The following is a 23,528-nucleotide window of genomic DNA, read 5'->3' on the forward strand; positions in this document are numbered from 1 at the left end:
AGAAAGGAGTGAGTATACAACTGAGAGAGGGAGAGAAAGGAGTGAGTATACAACTGAGAGAGGGAGAGAAAGGAGTGAGTATATGGCTGAGAGAGGGAGAGAAAGGAGTGAGTATACAGCTGAGAGAGGGAGAGAAAGAAGTGAGTATAAGACTGAGAGAGGGAGAGAAAGGAGTGAGTATATGGCTGAGAGGGAGAGAAAGGAGTGAGTATACAACTGAGAGAGGGAGAGAAAGGAGTGAGTATACAGCTGAGAGAGGGAGAGAAAGGAGTGAGTATACAACTGAGAGAAAGGAGTGAGTATACAACTGAGAGAGGGAGAGAAAGGAGTGAGTATACAGCTGAGAGAGGGAGAGAAAGGAGTGAGTATATGGCTCAGAGTGAGAGAAAGGAGTGAGTATACAACTGAGAGAGGGAGAGAAAGGAGTGAGTATACAGCTGAGAGAGGGAGAGAAAGGAGTCAGTATATGGCTCAGAGTGAGAGAAAGGAGTGAGTATACAACTGAGAGAGGGAGAGAAAGGAGTGAGTATACAGCTGAGAGAGAAAAGAGAAAAGAGTGAGTATACAGCTGAGAGAGGGAGAGAAAGGAGTGAGTATACAGCTGAGAGAGGGAGAGAAAGAAGTGAGTATAAGACTGAGAGAGGGAGAGAAAGGAGTGAGTATACAGCTGAGAGAGGGAGAGAAAGGAGTGAGTATATGGCTGAGAGGGAGAGAAAGGAGTGAGTATACAGCTGAGAGATGGAGAGAAAGGAGTGAGTATATGGCTGAGAGGGAGAGAAAGGAGTGAGTATAGAACTGAGAGAGGGAGAGAAAGGAGTGAGTATAAGACTGAGAGGGAGAGAAAGGAGTGAGTATATGGCTGAGAGGGAGAGAAAGGAGTGAGTATAAGACTGAGAGAGGGAGAGAAAGGAGTGAGTATATGGCTGAGAGGGAGAGAAAGGAGTGAGTATACAGCTGAGAGATGGAGAGAAAGGAGTGAGTATATGGCTGAGAGGGAGAGAAAGGAGTGAGTATAAGACTGAGAGAGGGAGAGAAAGGAGTGAGTATACAGCTGAGAGGGAGAGAAAGGAGTGAGTATAAGACTGAGAGAGGGAGAGAAAGGAGTGAGTATATGGCTGAGAGGGAGAGAAAGGAGTGAGTATACAGCTGAGAGATGGAGAGAAAGGAGTGAGTATATGGCTGAGAGGGAGAGAAAGGAGTGAGTATACAGCTGAGAGATGGAGAGAAAGGAGTGAGTATATGGCTGAGAGGGAGAGAAAGGAGTGAGTATAGAACTGAGAGAGGGAGAGAAAGGAGTGAGTATAAGACTGAGAGGGAGAGAAAGGAGTGAGTATATGGCTGAGAGAGGGAGAGAAAGGAGTGAGTATATGGCTGAGAGAGGGAGAGAAAGGAGTGAGTATATGGCTGAGAGGGAGAGAAAGGAGTGAGTATACAGCTGAGAGAGGGAGAGAAAGGAGTGAGTATATGGCTGAGAGAGGGAGAGAAAGGAGTGAGTATACAGCTGAGAGAGGGAGAGAAAGGAGTGAGTATATGGCTGAGAGAGGGAGAGAAAGGAGTGAGTATATGGCTGAGAGGGAGAGAAAGGAGTGAGTATACAGCTGAGAGAGGGAGAGAAAGGATTGAGTATATGGCTGAGAGGGAGAGAAAGGAGTGAGTATACAGCTGAGAGAGGGAGAGAAAGGATTGAGTATATGGCTGAGAGGGTGAGAAAGGAGTGAGTATAAGGCTGAGAGAGGGAGAGAAAGGAGTAACCATTTTGACCCCCTTCACTGTAACTTTGGTCAAGGTTTGGTTGAGGTCAAACTCTGTTAATGCTTTCCTTTTCTATGGCTTGGATGATGGTCAGCAGAGATGCCCAATATTGATGACAACATTGTCCATCAACCTTTTTCATATTTGCTTGTTTTCATAAGCCTGTCTTTATGTATTAAATAGTAGACCTAATAATAACTTTTTACATGAATCACTTTTCATACCTTTTGCTCAAAGTACTTGCTAAAAACAAAATGTCATTTATTAAATTGAATATAAAATTGATTAAATATTGATTGATGAGAGTAGTAATTATCTCTTACTATTAAACCCTCTGCCCTCACTCTTTCTGTCTTTCTCTCTATCCCTGTTTACACCTGTTGCTAACATGGGTCCTTTGTCCTGATCTTTTCTACATTCTGATTGTGCCCATATTTCCAGAAATGTGTCTATACATGGCATTAAAATGGGTCTGTTATCCGCCCACTGTGTATGTATTGTGACCAGATTTCCTGGTCCCTTCCTTTATGCAAATTATTACACAGCTATTCTTTCAAAATGACATTTATTTATTTATTGTAAGACCCCGGCCAAACCCGAACAACGCAGGGCCAATTGTGCGCCGCCCTATGGGACTCCCAATCACAGCAGGTTGTGATCCAGCCTGGAATCTAACCAGGGTCTGTAGTGACGCCTCTAGCACTGAGATGCAGTGCCTTAGACCACTGTGCCACTCGGGAGCCCACAATGTATGTCAGACTACTTCCGGAGGTGGGCATGATGATCGGATCACAATCAGATCACAATGGGTCTTTTGGTGGTCTACACCTGTCTACAAATGTGGGCACAATCAGAATGTGGACAAGACTAGGACAAAGGATGCAAGTTAGAACCAGGTATAAACGGGGCTTCTGTGACCGTTCTTTCCTCCTGCCATTCAGTCTTCTTTTACAATCATTCACTCCATTATGATCATTACATTTTAATAGAGAATTTGTAGAGACAATTTTGTTTATCTTTTCCCTCGGTCCCATTCTTCTCTCGTCAAATTCTTCTCCCCTGTTCCCTCATCCCCAAGTCTATTTCTCTCTGCTGTTTCATCAGAGGGTGTAGGTGGGCCTAATGTTGCAAAATTCCATGAACTTTCAATAAATTCCCTGGTTTTCCTGAAATCCTGGTTGGAAGATTCATGGAATAAGCAGGTAATCCTTAAAAAATATTTTCTGGAAAACCAGAGAATTGATTGAAAGTTCCTGGAATTTTGCAAACTTAGGTGTGCTTATACTTCCACAGTTACTCTTCTAGCACATAATGATCTTTGTAAAAACAGCACCTTTTTTCTCCTTGATGCACCGTCAAAGAAAAGAGATTGTCAATAGCTTCAACTAATTCCATGGAAATAATACCGTAGAATCTTGATTAAACTGATCCCATACTGATTGTGATTGTGATGACGTCAGTGTTATTGGAGGTGTAACAATAAAAGTCTCTGGGTTGGATTTCACTCATATTGGCATGCATTGATACAGTCCCTTTGGAACCTATGTGTGTGTGTGCGTGCGTGCGTGGGGATTGGTGCAGGGTTGAAATACTGCAGGCCTTTATTATAATGCATGGCATACACACTGTGGAGCACTGGTTAAATAGTGTGTGAGGGTAACCGAGCTGCTTCACCAGCCTATGCTTGCCTGATACCTGGAGACTCACGTTAGCTTCCTAATCTGATGCCTAGGCCTTAGCTCAGTGAGTCACAACAAGAATACAACACAACATCGGGTAATTTGTGTTTGTCTGTGTGTGTGTGTGTGTGTGTGTGTGTGTGTGTGTGTGTGTGTGTGTGTGTGTGTGTGTGTGTGTGTGTGTGTGTGTGTGTGTGTGTGTGTGTGTGTGTGTGTGTGTGTGTCAACTATCTCTCACAGACTCATGTCAGAATTAGACGTTCATCCATGTTCCTTAAACATCAAATTTCGAGGTCAAACCAAACGTCAAATTGAAGGTTAAGTTTAGGCATTAGCTGCAGGTGCGTGCACTGCATTGCGGTATAGGTCACTAAGCGATGAATTAAAACACTAGCCTCTCCTCTATCGTGGTACAGGCCACTACTGCCCAAGGGCAGTCTGATTGATCAGTACTGTGTGTGTGTGTGTATGTGTGTGTGTGTGTGTGTGTGTGTGTGTGTGTGTGTGTGTGTGTGTGTGTGTGTGTGTGTGTGTGTGTGTGTGTGTGTGTGTGTGTGTGTGTGTGTGTGTGTGTGTGTGTGAAGGAAATGATGCAGGTCAAATGGACAACACAAAAAGCCAACAATCAATATACATATATAAATATAAAATGTCTGTGCTGTCTAACTTCAAGGATTTTCTATCACACAGGAGTAAGCGCTAGGATTTATAGTGTGTGAATATTGGTGTGATGTGAACGTGTGCTATTATAGCCTTTGTGAGCACATATTTCTAAACATGTGGTTCTGTGATGTCAGTTCTGTGTCTGTGTGTGTGTGTGTGTGCATGTGTATGCGTTTGTGTGTGTGTGTGTGTGTGTGTGTGTGTGTGTGTGTGTGTGTGTGTGTGTGTGTGTGTGTGTGTGTGTGTGTGTGTGTGTGTGTGTAGCAGTATGGGGATGAGTGAATCTCTCTTTTCACCATCACCATTACTGCATGAAAGACCTGTCACTCTGCATTAGCTCTCTTCAGCTCTTCTGCTCCCCTTTTCCCGTGTGTGTGTGTGTGTGTGAGTGTGTGTGTGTGTATGTGTGTGTATGTATGTGTGTGTGAGTGCGTGTATATATGTGTGTGTGTAAGATAGAGAGGGTGATGAAGAGAGAGGAAGGGAGGAAGGGAAAGGGTAAAGCCATTTTAAAGCCATTGAAGGTCATCTTTCAGTCAGTCCTCTGGTCGCCTGGTTCACACACAAATACACACGCACTGAATTAGAATAGGGGCGGTATACAGGAACCACTGTCTATATGTCAACCTACAAACCAGCCGTTGTTGAATCATGCCTCAGAAGATGACAGTATTTCCAGCAGCAGTGTGTATTTGAGTCAAGGAGATTATGACATAATTATTATTAGGCGCGGGAAAACAGGGCATATTTCCTTCTGTGGTCTCGAGTCACCATTTTACCAAAAATAGCCTACCGTTACCGTTTCTATCCCCTCCCCTCTACACAATTATGCGTGGCATCTCTCTCTCTCTCTCTCTCTCTGCGGAACTGTGCTACCGCAATGCTCACAACCCTGCATTTCTTTAGAAAGCGGTGAAAATGGCCATCATATTCTGTTGTATGAAAATAAAAAAACAATCCCGATGAATCTCCATCCTGCCGACCTTCAACAAAATATCGACATCAATAACACTCTTAACTTGGTCATGGCTAGCATGCTATTTAGGCGTGCACGCAACTGACGCACGTACACACACGCTCCAATAACCACGTGTAGAAAAATTATGATTGCCAAAAGACTGTGGTATTAACATCTGTGTTGCCCCAAACAGAAGAGCCCTGTTGTAGCCTACACGCACAACAGCAAATGAATAGCCAGCTTATTCTGATTTTCGAGTAGCCAAGATTATCCGTTCACATCACTGAAGAGTTCCGTCGGATGCGACAAGTTGCTTACGTCGATGGCTCGGTGTGAGAGATAGATAGAGGAACGAACGGGCAGACAGAGCGAACTAGCACTCGCGCAACTGAAGGGGAGGGGGAGACGCATTCTCACGGAGTACACACACGCCAATGCAACATCTACTGTAGACAAATTCGTGTTTAAGTGATGTGTCTGTGTATCCGCTGTATATCTGTTAAAACCATTTCATCATATGGCTGAGTTATGTTTAGTAGAGAAATGACATACAGTTTCTTACACGGTATTTTTTTCACGTAATTTTGTCTTATTACCCCCCTGTTTGTTATTTCGAGGCCGTTATTTGTCGTCCACCCCCTCTCTCTCTTTTTCTCTCCATCTCCTTTTCCTCTCTTTGGGAGTGCGACGGTCTTCGAATAAGCTTCTGAAATAATAAGCCTGCAGGTAAGACTTGTCTATAAGATTATTTACATTCGAGGCTTGTAATATAGGTTATAATATTGGTCAATGTTTAAGTGCTTGTATTTGGTTTAACGAAAAACCAATCAATCGATGGCTATTTGCAAGCTACATTCTCCTGCCAATTCGTTTCACACTGCTCGCAACTCACTAAAACAGTAACAGACCATGAATGTAGGCAATTAAACGTCCAATTAATGTGCCTTTGTTCTGTAAATTACAATACAAGAGCAGAAATGATGCTTCGAATGCAACTACATATCCCCATAATATCGCGTTTGAGCGCGGGCGACAGCGCATCCATACACATCCGTTTATACAGGTGTTTAATATGCGTGTATGAGAATGTCCTGCACATTTTCACTGTGTTTGAGGTCATAGTGTGTGAATGTGTCTTTGATCCTCAGTCAAACGAGTTCTCACGCACTATGCCGGTCGGTCGGTCGCGTAACACTAGGCGTCCATTTTCCACGGTGGAGTCAGTGCAGTCAGTGTGATGTGTATACTGTATTAATGAATGCACTGCGGTCCGCATCGCTGTATTTCAGTCTCTCCATGCTCTCCGTCGCGGCTCTGTCTGTCGTGCTGTATCGAGCATGTGTCTGTGTGGCATTGCTTTCATATCATCCATCCTTCACACGGTCTATCTCTGCCTGAATGCTCAAGCGCGCCAATAACTATGGAAGCCTATATTAGTTTCATGCTGTAGTCTAAATGCACCGCATGATCTTATGGGCATGTCATTTGTGACCATCTTGTTTTGAGGCCTCTGCCTCGTCTCCTTAGAGGACCACCACACATGCCTTTTTTCTCTTAGATCCATACATAGGTTGTTCAATCATTAATTCTCCATAGGATAATGAAATCTGAGGTGGAATAGTGTGCCCAAGTGCTATTTCACATTAGTGTGTGTTTGAGTGTCCAGAGTGCAGAACAGCATCTTTGGTATGACATGTAGCTCATAAGTATTTGTATTTTTTCTCTATAAATGGCCGTTTGCTCAGTTGTCACCAACATAGGCCTCTCTTTCTCTCTCTTTCTCTCTCTTTCTCTCTTTCTCTCTCTCTTTCTCTCTCTCTCTTTCTCTCTCTCTCTGATGCAGCTCTGCTAGTCATCTGTTCAATTCTTAGAATTAACAGGCATTCAATTCCAAGCAATGTTCGACTACATTTGGACTGGGAACCCTATACCATTTGAAATGTCAGATTACTTGACGATTATATCACGCCATCTCTCGGAATTCACCATCTTTCCCAGTAACCTATTTCTACACCTGCTACAGTAGCAAATTATGTTATTCCACTATGTTGGCTGGAGCGGGAAGAATCATGGGGGATTTTGGAGCTGAACTGTAAGGCCATTCTGTCCATTGTATTGCTATGGTTCTTTCTGCAGCTCTGTTTTCTCCTGACCCCACAGCATCCCCCTTAGACATGCTCTCTGTATTGGTTGTTGTTCTGTGATGATGTGTGTGACTGTCCAGAGGGGCCTTGCTCTTCCATGCATGTAGTCATCTACTGCAGCTGCAGCACTGTCAGGAACCATGCCATTGCATTTGTCTGACCTCTTGATGTAATAACGTAGTCCAAGTTGTTGGGCTGATACATTCAGAATCCACTGCAATATAGAGCTTTACATGGTGGTCAATTCTTTTTGCACAATTACTTTCACCTGATTAATTTCCCCCAGAATATTAGGACTGCGGTCTGTTCCAAACACCCTTTCTTAAAGCAGCCCTGTAAGATAGAACAGGGGTTCCCAAAGTTTTTCACTCTGGGCCCCCCTTCCAGCATTGGGGAACAGTGTGTGTTATAAATAGCTCGCTAAGTTATGCTATGACTGACACAACAAGAGGAACTGATGATGCACTACCGAATTTAGAAATTTTACCTTGTGCATTCTACTATTACAACTTGAAAGAGTAAGTTTAAAGCCGGTCTGAGTTCCTTTAAAAAATAAATGTATAATAATAATAATTTGGGGCTAGCTGGATAGACTTGTAGACTGTGAGCTAGCTGGATAGACTTTGTCACGACCGTGTGTAGAGACAGACCAAGGTGCAGCGGAGGTTGAGTTCCACATCTTTATTTCTAAGTGAAACTTAAGCAAAACAAACAATAAAGAAACAACGAAACGTGACTAAGTGGTGCACATGCACAAAACACAAAATAATATCCCACAAACACAGGTGGGAAAAACAGCTACTTAAATCTGATCCCCAGTTAGAGACAACGATTACCAGCTGTCTCTAATTGGGAATCATACAAATCACCAACATAGAAAATAAACTAGAACACCACATAGAAATAAATAAACTAGGTCACACCCTGACCTACTTCACCATAGAGAAACAATGGCTCTCTATGGTCAGGGCGTCACAGTACTCCGGCCGCAAAACCTGAAACCAAATAGGGAGGGTAGGGGGGGTGATTAGTGTCGGTGGAGGCTCTGGTGCGGGACGTAGTACCCGCTCATCCCGCGGATCCGCCAGCATCGGGGGCGGCTCTGGTGCGGGACGAAGAACCCGCCCAGCTCGCGGATCCACCATCTTTGGTGGTGGCTCTGGTGCGGGCCGAAGAACCCGCTCATCCCGTGGATCCAGCCATGGATCCAGGCTGAACACTGTGCCTGGACTGGATCTCGATACCGAGGAAGGCTCCTGCCATGGAGCGGGACTGGACACCGGCCCTGGCCTGGACATCGGTGCAGAGGAAGACTCCTGCCATGGAGCGGGACTGGACGCCGTGTCTGGACTGGGCATCGGCGCCGAGGAGGGCTCCTGCCATGGAGCTGGACTGGACGCCGTGTTTGAACTGGACACCGGCGCAGAGGAAGGCTCCTGCCATGGAGCGAGACTGGACGGCGTGTCTGGACTGGGCTTCGGCGCAGAGGAGAGCTCCTGGAGGTTCCGGACTGTGGACCGTCGCCAGAGGATCCGGGTTGTGGACCGTCTCAGGAGGTTCCGGGTTGTGGACCGTCTCAGGAGGTTCCGGGTTGTGGACCGTCTCAGGAGGTTCCGGGTTGTGGACCATCGTTGGAGATTCTGGACTGTGAAACGTCGCTGGAAGCTCTGGACCGGGGAGTGTCGCTGGAAGCTCTGGACTGGGGATCGTCGCCGGAAGCTCTGGACTGGGGACCGTTGCCGGAAGCTCTGGACTGGGGACCATCACCGGAAGCTCTGGGCTGGGAACCGTCGCCGGAAGCTCTGGACTGGGAACTGTCGCAGGAAGCTCTGGACTGTGAAGGCACACTGGAGGCCTGATGCGTGGGGCTGGTACAGGTGGCACCGGACTGGTGACACGCACTTCAGGGCGAGTGCGGGGAGGAGGCACAGGACGTACCGGACTGGGGAAGCGCACTGGAGGCCTGGTGCGTGGAGCCGGCACAAGTGATACCGGACTGGAGACACGCACTTCAGGGCGAGTGCGGGGAGCAGGCACAGGACGTACCGGACTGGGAAGGCGCACTGGAAGCCTAGTGCGTGGAGCTGCAAACAGGACGTACTGGGCTGTGGAGACGTACTGGAGACCTGGTGCGTATAGCCTGCATCAATGGTACCGGTTCGATGACACACCTCACTCGGCAAGTGCGAGGAGCTGGCACAGGACGTACTGGGCTGTGGAGGTGCACTGGAGACCTGGTGCGTAGAACCGGCACACATGGCACCGGACTAATGACACGCTCCTCAAGGCGAGTGTGGAGAGCTGGCACAGGACGTACAGGGCTGGGAAGGCGTACTGGAGACCTGGTGCGTGGAGCCGGCACAACTTTCACCAGACTGATAGCACACTCCTCAGGATGAGTACGGAGAGCTGACTCAGGTGACATTAAACCGATAACACGCTCCTTAGGGCAAATGTCGTGCATCCTCCAACAATTCAATAACTCTCTCATTTCTCTCTCCTCCAAATTCTCCCTCAACTCACTGTTGGTCTCTGATTCTCTCCGTTCACTCTTCTCCAGTTTCTCCCTCTTCTCCCAGACTGGCTCTGGATCACTCCTCGACTCCGCCGACCACCCTTTGTGCCCGACCCCAAAAATATTTTCGGGCTGTTTTTTGGGCTTTTTATGTGGCCGCGAACCCCAGCGTCGTCGCTGTCCTCCATCATAACCTTCCGTCTGCCGCTCCTGCCAAGGAAGGCGATCCTGTCCTGCCAGGATTTCCTCCCAAGTCCAGGATCCCTTCCCATCCAGGATCTCCTCCCAAGTCCAGGATACACTCTCCTCCTGGGCACGCTGCTTGATCCTGTTGTGGTGGGATATTCTGTCACGACCGTGTGTAGAGACGGACCAAGGCGCAGCGGAGGTTGAGTTCCACATCTTTATTTCTAAGTGAAACTTAAGCAAATCAAACAATAAAGAAACAACGAAACATGACTAAGTGGACAAAACACAAAATAATATCCCACAAACACAGGAGGGAAAAACAGCTGATCCCCAATTAGAGACAACGATTACCAGCTGCCTCTAATTGGCAATCATACAAATCACCAACATAGAAAATAAACTAGAACACCACATAGAAATAAATAAACCTACTTCACCATAGAGAAATAGAGAAACAATGGCTCTCTATGGTCAGGGCGTGACAGACTTGTAGACTGTGAGCTAGCTGGATAGACTTGTAGACTGTGAGCTAGCTGGATAGACTTGTAGACTGTGAGCTAGCTGAATAGACTTGTAGACTGTGAGCTAGTTGGATATACTTGTAGACTGTGAGCTAGCTGGATAGACTTGTAGACTGTGGGCTAGCTGGATAGACTTGTAGACTGTGAGCTAGCTGAATAGACTTGTAGACTGTGGGCTAGCTGGATAGACTTGTAGACCGTGAGCTAGCTGGATAGACTTGTAGACTGTGAGCTAGCTGGATAGACTTGTAGACTGTGAGCTAGCTGGATAGACTTGTAGACTGTGAGCTAGCTGGATAGACTTGTAGACTGTGAGCTAGCTGGATAGACTTGTAGACTGTGAGCTAGCTGGATAGACTTGTAGACCGTGAGCTAGCTGGATAGACTTGTAGACTGTGAGCTAGCTGGATAGACTTGTAGACTGTGAGCTAACTGGATAGACTTGTAGACTGTGAGCTAGCTGGATAGACTTGTAGACTGTGAGCTAGCTGGATAGACTTGTAGACTGTGAGCTAGCTGGATAGACTTGTAGACTGTGAGCTAGCTGGATAGACTTGTAGACTGTGAGCTAGCTGGATAGACTTGTAGACTGTGAGCTAGCTGGATAGACTTGTAGACTGTGAGCTAGCTGGATAGACTTGTAGACTGTGAGCTAGCTGGATAGACTTGTAGACTGTGAGCTAACTGGATAGACTTGTAGACTGTGAGCTAGCTGGATAGACTTGTAGACTGTGAGCTAGCTGGATAGACTTGTAGACCGTGAGCTAGCTGGATAGACTTGTAGACTGTGAGCTAGCTGAATAGACTTGTAGACCGTGAGCTAGCTGGATAGACTTGTAGACTGTGAGCTAGCTGGATAGACTTGTAGACTATGAGCTAGCTGGATAGACTTGTAGACTGTGAGCTAGCTGAATAGCCTTGTAGACTGTGAGCTAGCTGGATAGACTTGTAGACTGTGAGCTAGCTGGATAGACTTGTAGACTGTGAGCTAGCTGGATAGACTTGTAGACTGTGAGCTAGCTGGATAGACTTGTAGACTGTGAGCTAGCTGGATAGACTTGTAGACTGTGAGCTAGCTGAATAGACTTGTAGACTGTGAGCTAGCTGGATAGACTTGTAGACTGTGAGCTAGCTGGATAGACTTGTAGACTGTGAGCTAGCTGGATAGACTTGTAGACCGTGAGCTAGCTGGATAGACTTGTAGACCGTGAGCTAGCTGGATAGACTTGTAGACCGTGAGCTAGCTGGATAGACTTGTAGACCGTGAGCTAGCTGGATAGACTTGTAGACTGTGAGCTAGCTGGATAGACTTGTAGACTGTGAGCTAGCTGGATACTTGTAGACTGTGAGCTAGCTGGATAGACTTGTAGACTGTGAGCTAGCTGGATAGACTTGTAGACTGTGAGCTAGCTGGATAGACTTGTAGACTGTGAGCTAGCTGGATAGACTTGTAGACTGTGAGCTAGCTGGATTGACTTGTAGACTGTGAGCTAGCTGGATTGACTTGTAGACTGTGAGCTAGCTGGATAGACTTGTAGACTGTGAGCTAGCTGGATAGACTTGTAGACTGTGAGCTAGCTGGATTGACTTGTAGACTGTGAGCTAGCTGGATAGACTTGTAGACTGTGAGCTAGCTGGATTGACTTGTAGACTGTGAGCTAGCTGGATAGACTTGTAGACTGTGAGCTAGCTGGATTGACTTGTAGACTGTGAGCTAGCTGGATAGACTTGTAGACTGTGAGCTAGCTGGATAGACTTGTAGACTGTGAGCTAGCTGGATTGACTTGTAGACTGTGAGCTAGCTGGATTGACTTGTAGACTGTGAGCTAGCTGGATAGACTTGTAGACTGTGAGCTAGCTGGATTGACTTGTAGACTGTGAGCTAGCTGGATAGACTTGTAGACTGTGAGCTAGCTGGATTGACTTGTAGACTGTGAGCTAGCTGGATTGACTTCTAACACATTTAGAAGCCCTCCACATTGACGGCTGTTTGATTTATTGTCACTCACCAAACTGCTTTTCAATTGTGTGTTGTTCAGTGTTCTATGCAGCAAGGTAAAATCCATGCTACTACGCTGGTGTATTGGTGAGACCCAGTAAGATAAGGATCCATGTCAACTCAACCCATTGACTCTGTGATTTAACAGTGAGTGTTGGGCCTGCTACAGTTTGTCTATAGTACTAATCAACTAGTTGAATCCGGCAGGGGCGCAACTTTCACTGGGGAGGTATTCTGAAATTGCATTTTAGTCCCCTCCAGTTTTATCATTGGAATGTGATAGAAAATAAGGCAACGGTGAGCTTTAGGACCATGTGGACGCCTCCGAGCGGTCAGGTAGGATGTTTGGAGTGTTTATCCGACTGGATACATTTTTGTTATATAAACTAAATGATGTCCCCCCATTTCTAAAACCAAAGTTGCGCCCCTGGAATGAGGTGTGGTGTAGATCTGCAGGTCTCCCATAGATAATCAATAATAGATACGCAGTACCCCCATAGATATTACATTTACATTGAACAGATAGTACAGTTTGATCAGTTTGAGATTTAATGTCGTAGTCAGTTTACGACAAACCAAAGGGATCCTCTGACAATTAGACAGAGACATCCAGGCCTCCATGCATCCAGCACGTGTCTTTAAACGGCATGAAAAAGAAGTGTTACGCACTAATTAATCAAACTTTTCTTAGGTGATTCATAGAAAGTGTAATTCTTTATGACAGGTTTATAGAGGGCCCTATCAGCTCCACTTATCTGACTCTCAATCTGTCATCTGTTGTGCTCTTACTGTTCTGGTGTTACTGAGGCCAGGCCTCTGCTCTGTCTAGCTCTGCTGCCTGCCTAACTGGGGATCATTATAGGCCACTGACCATTGTCCTCCTTCCTTCTCTGTTTGAGGACACTGTTTCCAGGTTGCTCTGATTGAGGTGCTGGGTCATTCCATCTAGGAAATGTGGCTCCAATTGGTTTCTGTTGGTAATCTTGGTGTTGGGCAGGTTTGAATATACGTTTTTGTTCAAAATGACAAATTGTTTTACATTGAAAGGGGGGAACTCACTTCATCCAATGTCAGTGTGGAACACCCACTACCCAATGAGGAGCACTGGCCTAGGGGTAAAAGTGATATCAACCAACTTATGGGTGACCTAGAACAGTTGGACAGAATATCTGAAACTTTTGAACATTTCCTCTTTCTTTTCCCCTTTCCATCTCTTTTCTTGTCATGTCACTATACTGTAATTCCAGTCCCAGGAAGGAATGATTTCTTCTCCCCCCGTCTCCCTTTCTCTCACTCCCTCTGTTTCTCTCTTTAGTGAAACGCAGTAGTCGAGTTCTGCAATGATCATCATTTCTGTCATGCAGCAATTGTTCAGAGGATCAATGCTTTTGTAGCAGGGCTGCCTTTTATGACTAGGGTTCTGGGCTCCCATTCTTCTATCCAGTCTCTCCATACCCAGCCACTCCTTAACCATCCTCTCCTTACCCAGCCTCTCCTTACCCAGCCTCTCATTAACCAGCCTCTCATTAACCAGTCTATCCTTAACCGGTCTCTCCTTAACCCATCTCTCCTTACCCAGCCTTTCCTTAACCAGTCTCTCCTTACCTAGCCTCTCCTTAACCAGTCTCTCCTTACCAGCCTCTCCTTAACCAGTCTCTCCTCACCCAGCCTCTCATTATATTGTACCCAGTCTCTGCAATTCTCTCCCCCAGTCTCTTCCCAGTCTCTCTCAAGTCTCTTCCCCAGTCTCTCCCCAGTCTCTCCCCAGTCTCTCTCCAGTCTCTCCCCACTCTCTCTCCATTCTCTCTCCAGTCTCTCCTTACCCAGCCTCTCCTTAACCAGTCTCTCCTTACCCAGCCTCTCATTATAGTGTACCCAGTCTCTGCAATCTCTCCCCCAGTCTCTTCCCAGTCTCTCTCAAGTCTCTTCCCCAGTTTCCAACCAGTCTCTCCCCAGTCTCTCTCACTCTCTCCCCAGTCTCTCTCCAGTCTCTCTCCAGTCTCTTCTCATCTCTTTCCAGTGTCTCTCCAGTCTTGCATCCCCAGTCTCTTTCCAGTCTCTCTCCAGTCTCTCTCCAGTCTCTCCCCCAGTCTCTTTCCAGTCTTTTTCCAGTCTCTCTCCAGTCTCTCTCCAGTCTCTCCCCAGTCTCTCTCCAGTCTCTCTCCAGTCTCTTCCCAGTCTCTTCCCAGTCTCTCTCCAGTCTCTCTCCAGTCTCTTCCCAGTCTCTCTCCAGTCTCTCTCCAGTCTCTCCCCAGTCCCTCTCCAGTCTCTCTCTCCAGTTTCTCGCCAGGTCTCTCCCCAGTGTCTCTCCAGTGTCTCCTCAGTCTTTCTGCAGTCTCTCAACAGTCAAATGTTTCTCACGTCGTCATCTGATTGAGAGAGGATCAAGTCTTTCTATCAGCGCAGCCAATGTCTGCTTATAGCGCATCATGCCTGCTCCACTTCCTCATTGCTAGCTGTAGCCTGTCCTGAGGAAACACTGCTTTCACTGGGAGTCTGGGCTGCATCACCACTTATTATGCTGCACAGAAGTTAACATACTTGAATAATGCAACACGGCATGTAGAAATGTTTCAACTGTTAATTACTGTTCGCATGACAATGCCCATTATAGGCTAGAACACTTTACAATGCAAGATGATGCTGTTAGCTTCCAGCTTTGTAGGCTAACTTTCATTGCTAGCTTACAAGTGAAGCTAACATCAATTCACTACCAAAGTACCTTTTTTGCAAACCATTGAGCAAAAATATTGCTGATTTCAAGCTGATTGTCACCAAAAACTTTATTAATTCACTTTCGCCTCACATCTCCAGCCTCGCACTGACTGTGTGTGTGAATGACGTCATGGGTCTGAAAAAGACAGCAATAACTTTTCTAAAATAAGTCCCAAATGGAAGAGAAACGGATTGTTTTTCATCTATAGCCAAAACAAGCTCAATAACGCAATGCATGCACACTTGAGGTCGACCGATTCAGATTTTTCAGCGCCGATACCGATACCGATTATTGGAGGACCAAAAAAAGCCGATACCGATTAATCGGACGATACATTTTTTTGATTGTTTTTTATAAGATAAGTTTAATGCTAGCTAGCAACTTATCTTGGCTCATTGCAGCCACAAGGTCCTTTTGATGCTGCACTCGCGTAACAGGTGGTCATTCTGGAGTAAAAATTCAGGTATCGTGACAACACTAATACACATCTACTTTGACAAAACGGACAAATGTAACTAATGCTGGAAATGTCAATACAATCAAACTAGCAAGGGCAATGATCACAAGCCAGTCATAACGTGGCTAATATGCTAGTGTATCTATTTATGTAGCAAGCTAAAAACACAGAGCCTAACTTTAGCTAGCTAGATAGAGGACGTCATGTCATTGAAGGAATGGGTGAGTGACTGACTTTTTCTCCTCGTATCGTTTTTCGGTGGCTACACAGCTAGAGATGCACTTGTCATTTGGTTAGCTACCAAGAAATGTGAATCGCTTTTCTAGCTAGCTAGGTATGCTGAACGACTGTTATCCAGTTAGCAAATTCACTCTGGCTAGCTATCTACTCCGATTCCAGACCACTCTTGTCTGAGTGTGCCAGAGTGAAGAATAACTGATGAATTTACGAACGTGCAAGACCCTCTGAATATGACTGGTGTTAGTAAAAAAAAAGTCATGGTTAGTCACGAACACTCTGGATAACATGTAAACAGCCTAACCAGCTCTGCTAAGGTGAGTAAAATGGTCAGTGAGGTGTTTTCTCATTTGTGTCTGGAAGTAGCTAGCTAGCAAGCTAGCCAACTTTAGCCAATTAGTTGGGTGCTTGGTTGGGACAACGCATGCATTGGCAGGCAAGCTGCAGAAAGATGAGCAGGCTACAATTATCCGTCGTTTATCAGTGCAATTATGACAGCCATCAAGCTGAAAAAGTTTTTGAGGATTTATCTAATGTTCCTTCATTAGATATTAGCTCACCTTGCTTTGGCTAGCATTAGTTGTTGATCTTGTAGTTGTTGATATGCATATAGGCAAAGATAGCCTACCTTTTTATGGCTGTTTGATCAATAGAACTGTAGAGTTCCCACATGTAAGAAGACTCCCGTGGTATTTAGATACATATTTGCAGAAATCCATTCAAGTGTATTCTGTGGTTTTTGCAGAATGCGTGCTAATGATCTAAAGTCGCGCTGTTGCAACTGCCTGTAACATGCTGACCAGACCGCTCGCACACGTGCATCCACCATCGCACGCATGTTGATTTTTTCCACCCACACCAGACACGATCAGGACACGCAGGTTGAAATATCAAAACTAACTCTGAACCAACTATATTCATTTGGGGACAAGTCGAAGAGCATTAAACATGTATGGCAATTTAGCTTGCTAGCTTGCTGATGCTGGCTAATTTGTCATGGGGCATAAACATTTGGTTCTTATTTTACCTATTTTACCAAGGTCCTCTACTAAGGTCCTCTACTCTGACTATGAATCCACAGATAAAAGGGTAAACAGAGTTAGTTTCTAGTAATCTCTCCTCCTTCAGGCTTCTTCTTCCTTGGACTTTATATGACGGTTGGCAATCAACTTTAAGGTGCATTACCACCACCAACTGGACTGGAGTGTGGACCTCAGTTCATCTTTCAATCACCCATGTGGGTATATGCTCCTAAAAACCAACGAGGAGATGGGAGAGGCGGGACATGCAGAACCAAGTTCTATTTTAGCGCCTGGCTACGCAGACGTTCGTTGACGTATGCGAGCAGTGTGGGTGCAATGATTGAATAACATGTATGTGTACATTGATTTTGCAACGCTCACACACGGAACGCAGGAGGTGTGGTCAGCATGTAAACACACAGTTCAGTTCAAAGTGAATGATGGCATGCTCTTGTGGCAAATGGCTTATTTGCATATTGACCTACTGTACCTCTGATTGGCTACGGCGCATCAGTCTGCATAGACTCCGCTGCTGGACAAGACAGATGTTTTTATTCAATTTTATTTACTGCCGTGTCTATTAATTGTCCAAACCCTCGGCCGCTTTCCCACTCTATATTGCTATAGAATTTTCACTAATGCCTTAGTATTCGTCATTCCCAAACATTCTAAGAATTTATGAAAATGACCATATCTAAGTGCTCGCTTCTCAGAAAATGTTTTTAAAACGTGTAATATTCTTCCTGGGGGTGTATATTAACAGATGTTTTACAAATGTTTCTAAAATGCTGTCAGTTTCACAATAATGGAGGGATACATGTACCTGTACTATAGAGCCTTAATGGAGGGATACATGTACCTGTACTATAGAGCCTTAATGGAGGGATACATGTACCTGTACCATAGAGCCTTAATGGAGGGATACATGTACCTGTTCTATAGAGCCTTAATGGAGGGATACATGTGCCTGTACCATAGAGCCTTAATGGAGGGATACATGTACCTGTTCTATAGAGCCTTAATGGAGGGATACATGTACCTGTACTATAGAGCTTTAATGCAGGGATACATGTACCTGTTCTATAGAGCCTTAATGGAGGGATACATGTACCTGTACTACATCTGAGTTTACATTGGCGCGTTACATTCACTAGTTCCAAAAACATCCAGTGATAGTGCATAGCCACATCGTTTCAACAGAAATACTCATCATAAATGTAGATGATAATACAAGTTATACACATGGAATTATAGATATACCTCTCCTTAATGCAACCGCTGTGTCAGATTTCAAAAAAACTTTACGGAAAAAGCAAACCATGCAATAATCTGAGACGGAGCTCAGAACAATAGTCAAATTAGCCGCCATGTTGGAGTCAACAGAAACCAGAAATTACATGATAAATATTCCCTTACCTTTGATGATCTTCATCAGAATGCACTCCCAGGAATCCCAGGTCCACAATAAATGCTTGATTTGTTCGATAATATCCGTTATTTATGTCCAATTAGCTACTTTGGTTAGCGCGTTTGGTAAACAATTCCAAAGTCACAAAGCGCGTCCACTATAACGTGACGAAATGTCAAAAAGTTCCGTAACAGTCAGTAGAAACATGTCAAATGACGTATTGAATCAATCTTTAGAATGTTGTTAAAAATAAATCTTGAATAACGTTCCAACCGGAGAATTACATTGACTTCAGATGAGCGATGGAACGGCCTGCCTCTCATGTGAGCGCGCGTGGTCAAAGAATGTTCACCTCATGGCAGTGGTGACTCATTCCTGTCTCCTTCGGCCCCCCTTCACAACAGAGTCATCAGACAAAGTTCTACAGACTGTTGACATCTAGTGGAAGCCGTAGGAAGTGAATACTCATTCATATCTCGCTGTGATTTCAATGGGATCTTGGTTGAAACTCGACCAGCCTCAGAATTTCCACTTCCTGTTTGGATTTTTTCTCAGGTTTTTGCCTGCCATATGAGTTCTGTTATACTCACAGACATAATTCAAATAGTTTTAGAAACTTCAGAGTGTTTTCTATCCAATACTAATAATAATATGCATATATTAGTAACTGGGACTGAGGAGCAGGCCTTTACTTTGGGCACCTTTCATCCAAGCTACTCAATACTGCCCCTGCAGCCATAAGAAGTTAATGGAGGGATACATGTACCTGTACTATAGAGCCTTAATGGAAGGATACATGTACCTGTACTATAGAGCCTTAATGGAGGGATACATGTACCTGTACTATAGAGCCTTAATGGAGGCATACATGTACCTGTACTATAGAGCCTTAATGGAGGGATACATGTACCTGTACTATAGAGCCTTAATGGAGGGATACATGTACCTGTACTATAGAGCCTTAATGGAGGGTTACATGTACCTGTACTATAGAGCCTTAATGGAGGGATACATGTACCTGTACTATAGAGCCTTAATGGAGGGATACATGTACCTGTTCTATAGAGCCTTAATGGAGGGATACGTGTACCTGTACCATAGAGCCTTAATGGAGGGATACATGCACCTGTACCATAGAGCCTTAATGGAGGGATACATGTACCTGTACTATAGAGCCTTAATGGAGGGATACATGTACCTGTACTATAGAGCCTTAATGGAGGGATACATGTACCTGTACTATAGAGCCTTAATGGAGGGATACATGCACCTGTACTATAGAGCCTTAATGGAGGGATACATGTACCTGTACCATAGAGCCTTAATGGAAGGATACATGTACCTGTACTATAGAGCCTTAATGGAGGGATACATGTACCTGTTCTATAGAGCCTTAATGGAGGGATACGTGTACCTGTACCATAGAGCCTTAATGGAGGGATACATGCACCTGTACCATAGAGCCTTAATGGAGGGATACATGTACCTGTACTATAGAGCCTTAATGGAGGGATACATGTACCTGTACCATAGAGCCTTAATGGAGGGATACATGCACCTGTACCATAGAGCCTTAATGGAGGGATACATGTACCTGTACTATAGAGCCTTAATGGAGGGATACATGTACCTGTACTATAGAGCCTTAATGGAGGGATACATGTACCTGTACTATAGAGCCTTAATGGAGGGATACATGTACCTGTACTATAGAGCCTTAATGGAGGGATACATGTACCTGTTCTATAGAGCCTTAATAGAAGGATACGTGTACCTGTACCATAGAGCCTTAATGGAGGGATACATGCACCTGTACCATAGAGCCTTAATGGAGGGATACATGTACCTGTACTATAGAGCCTTAATGGAGGGATACATGTACCTGTACTATAGAGCCTTAATGGAGGGATACATGTACCTGTACTATAGAGCCTTAATGGAGGGATACATGCACCTGTACTATAGAGCCTTAATGGAGGGATACGTGTACCTGTACCATAGAGCCTTAATGGAGGGATACATGCACCTGTACCATAGAGCCTTAATGGAGGGATACATGCACCTGTACCATAGAGCCTTAATGGAGGGATACATGTACCTGTACTATAGAGCCTTAATGGAGGGATACATGTACCTGTACTATAGAGCCTTAATGGAGGGATACATGTACCTGTACTATAGAGCCTTAATGGAGGGATACATGTACCTGTTCTATAGAGCCTTAATGGAGGGATACATGCACCTGTACCATAGAGCCTTAATGGAGGGATACATGTACCTGTACTATAGAGCCTTAATGGAGGGATATGTGTACCTGTACTATAGAGCCTTAATGGAGGGATACATGTACCTGTACTATAGAGCCTTAATGGAGGGATACATGTACCTGTACTATAGAGCCTTAATGGAGGGATACATGTACCTGTACCATAGAGCCTTAATGGAAGGATACGTGTACCTGTACTATAGAGCCTTAATGGAGGGATACATGTACCTGTTCTATAGAGCCTTAATGGAGGGATACATGCACCTGTACCATAGAGCCTTAATGGAGGGATACATGTACCTGTACTATAGAGCCTTAATGGAGGGATACATGTACCTGTACTATAGAGCCTTAATGGAGGGATACATGTACCTGTACTATAGAGCCTTAATGGAGGGATACATGTACCTGTTCTATAGAGCCCTAATGGAGGGATACATGTACTATAGAGCCTTAGTGGTGGGATACATGTATCTGTACTATAGAGCCTTAATGGAGGGATACATGTACTATAGAGCCTTAATGGAGGGATAGATACATGTACTATAGAGCCTTAATGGAGGGATACGTGTACCTGTACTATAGAGCCTTAATGGAGGGATACATGCACCTGTACTATAGAGCCTTAATGGAGGGATACATGTACCTGTACTATAGAGCCTTAATGGAGGGATACATGTACTATAGAGCCTTAATGGAGGGATACATGTCCCTGTACTATAGAGCCTTAATGGAGGGATACGTGTACCTGTACTAAAGAGCCTTAATGGAGGGATACGTGTACCTGTACTATAGAGCCTTAATGGAGGGATACATGTACTATAGAGCCTTAATGGAGGGATACATGTACTATAGAGCTTTAGTGGTGGGATACATGTATCTGTACTATAGAGCCTTAATGGAGGGATACATGTACCTGTACTATAGAGCCTTAATGGAGGCATACATGTACCTGTACTATAGAGCCTTAATGGAGGGATACATGTACCTGTACTATAGAGCCTTAATGGAGGGATACATGTACCTGTTCTATAGAGCCTTAATGGAGGGATACATGTGCCTGTACCATAGAGCCTTAATGGAGGGATACGTGTACCTGTACTATAGAGCCTTAATGGAGGGATACATGTACCTGTTCTATAGAGCCTTAACAGAGGAATACTATACAGTATAACTATATAAGGGGGAAACTTACTCTCGTGGACAGATTCTCGTGGACAAATGAAATGGTGAGAATCTGTCAAGGCTCAGATCTATGTGATTACAAACAGCTGTAGTTCCTGGTTTGGGATTTCCCTCAGTGATTATTTGGACGAATCAAGATTGACGAAGGCAGTGCATAAAACTGGTGCAGTGATTTTCTAGCCTTGTGCGGATGATAAACTGTTTCCACTACATTCCACAGCCACAAAGTCAAAATTGAATATATCGTAAAAATTTATGAAAACAAAAATGTGCTTTTTTGGCCATGATAAATGTAGGTGAAATTAGCAGAGGGGGGGGGGGGGGGGGGGGTTGGCTGAGTTTTCCATCCTATTCCCGCTCTGGTCTCAGATCCACAATGAACGTCTATCTCAGAGCTCCAATGGAGGACTTCACACACTGCTGTGTAAATACAGTTGAAGTCGGAAGTTTACACACACTTAGGTTGGAGTCATTAAAACTAGTTTTTAAGTCGGTTAGGACATCTACTTTGTGCATGACACAAGTAATTTTTCCAACAATTGTTTACAGACAGGTTATTTCACTTATAATTCACTGTATCACAATTCCAGTGGGTCAGAAGTTTACATACACTAAGTTGACTGTGACTTTAAACAGCTTGGAAAATTGCAGAAAATTATGTCATGGCTTCAGAAGCTTCTGATAGGTTAATTGACATTATTTGAGTCAATTGGAGGTGTACCTGCGGATGTATTTCAAGGCCTACCTTCAAACTCAGTGTCTCTTCACTTGACATCATGGGAAAATCAAAAGAAATCAGCCAAGACCTCAGAAAAAGAATTGTAGCCCTCCACATCCTTGGGAGAAATTTCCAAACGCGTGAAGGTACCACGTTCATCTGTACAAACAATAGCACGCAAGTATAAACACCATGGGACCACGCAGCCATCATACCGCTCAGGAAGGAGACGCGTTCTGTCTCCTGGAGATGAACGTACTTTGGTGCGAAAAGTGCAAATCAATCCCAGAACAACAGCAAAGGACCTTGTGAAGATGCTGGAGGAAACAGGTAAAAAAAAACTGAAAGGCCGCTCAGCAAGGAAGAAGCCACTGCTCCAAAACCGCCATAAAAAAGCCAGACTACAGTTGCAACTGCAATTGGGGACAAAGATCGTACTTTTTGGAGAAATGTCCTCTGGTCTGACGAAACAAAATAGAACTGTTTGGCCATAATGACCATCATTATGTTTGGAGGAAAAAGGGGGAGGCTTGCAAGCCGAAGAACACCATCCCAACTGTGAAGCATGGGGGTGGCAGCATCAGGTTGTGTGGGTGCTTTGCTGCAGGAGGGACTGGTGCACTTCACAAAATAGATGGCATCATGAGACAGGAAAATTATGTGGATATATTGAAGCAACATCTCAAGACATCAGTCAGGAAGTTAAAGCTTGGTCGCAAATGGCTTCCAAAGTTGGGGCAAAATGGCTTAAGGACAACAAAGTCAAGGTATTGGAGTGGCCATCACAAAGCCCTGACCTCAATCCTTTAGAAAATTTGTGGGCAGAACTGAAAAAGAGTGTGCGAGCAAGGAGGCCTACAAACCTGACTCATATACACCAGCTCTGTCAGGAGGAATGGGCCAAAATTCACCCAACTTATTGTGGGAACCTTGTGGAATGCTACCTGAAACGTTTGACCCAAGTTAAAAAATTTAAAGGCAATACTAACAAATACTAATTAAGTCTATGTAAACTTCTGACCCACTGGGAATTTAAAGAAGGAAATAAAAGCTGAAATAAATAATTCTCTCTACTATTAGTCTGACATTTCACATTCTT

General features: G+C 44.7%; 1 protein-coding gene across 4 annotated transcripts in view; it reads left to right on the forward strand.

Annotated features, from left to right (window-relative positions):
- The first annotated feature begins 5,225 nt into the window (after window positions 1-5,225).
- The window catches only part of cacng8b (calcium channel, voltage-dependent, gamma subunit 8b), a 63,091-nt gene continuing 44,788 nt past the window's right edge, over window positions 5,226-23,528 (forward strand). For 3 of the 4 annotated variants that reach the window (XM_071396610.1, XM_071396609.1, XM_071396612.1), the window contains exon 1: window positions 5,230-5,778. The gene's annotated coding sequence lies outside the window, so the exon portion shown is untranslated. Of the gene's footprint in view, window positions 5,779-23,528 lie in introns of all 4 variants that reach the window. The other variant, XM_071396613.1, reaches the window with a different exon arrangement.

This window comes from Salvelinus alpinus, chromosome 4, assembly GCF_045679555.1.
Source record: "Salvelinus alpinus chromosome 4, SLU_Salpinus.1, whole genome shotgun sequence".
In the NCBI taxonomy this organism is placed as follows: domain Eukaryota; kingdom Metazoa; phylum Chordata; class Actinopteri; order Salmoniformes; family Salmonidae; genus Salvelinus; species Salvelinus alpinus.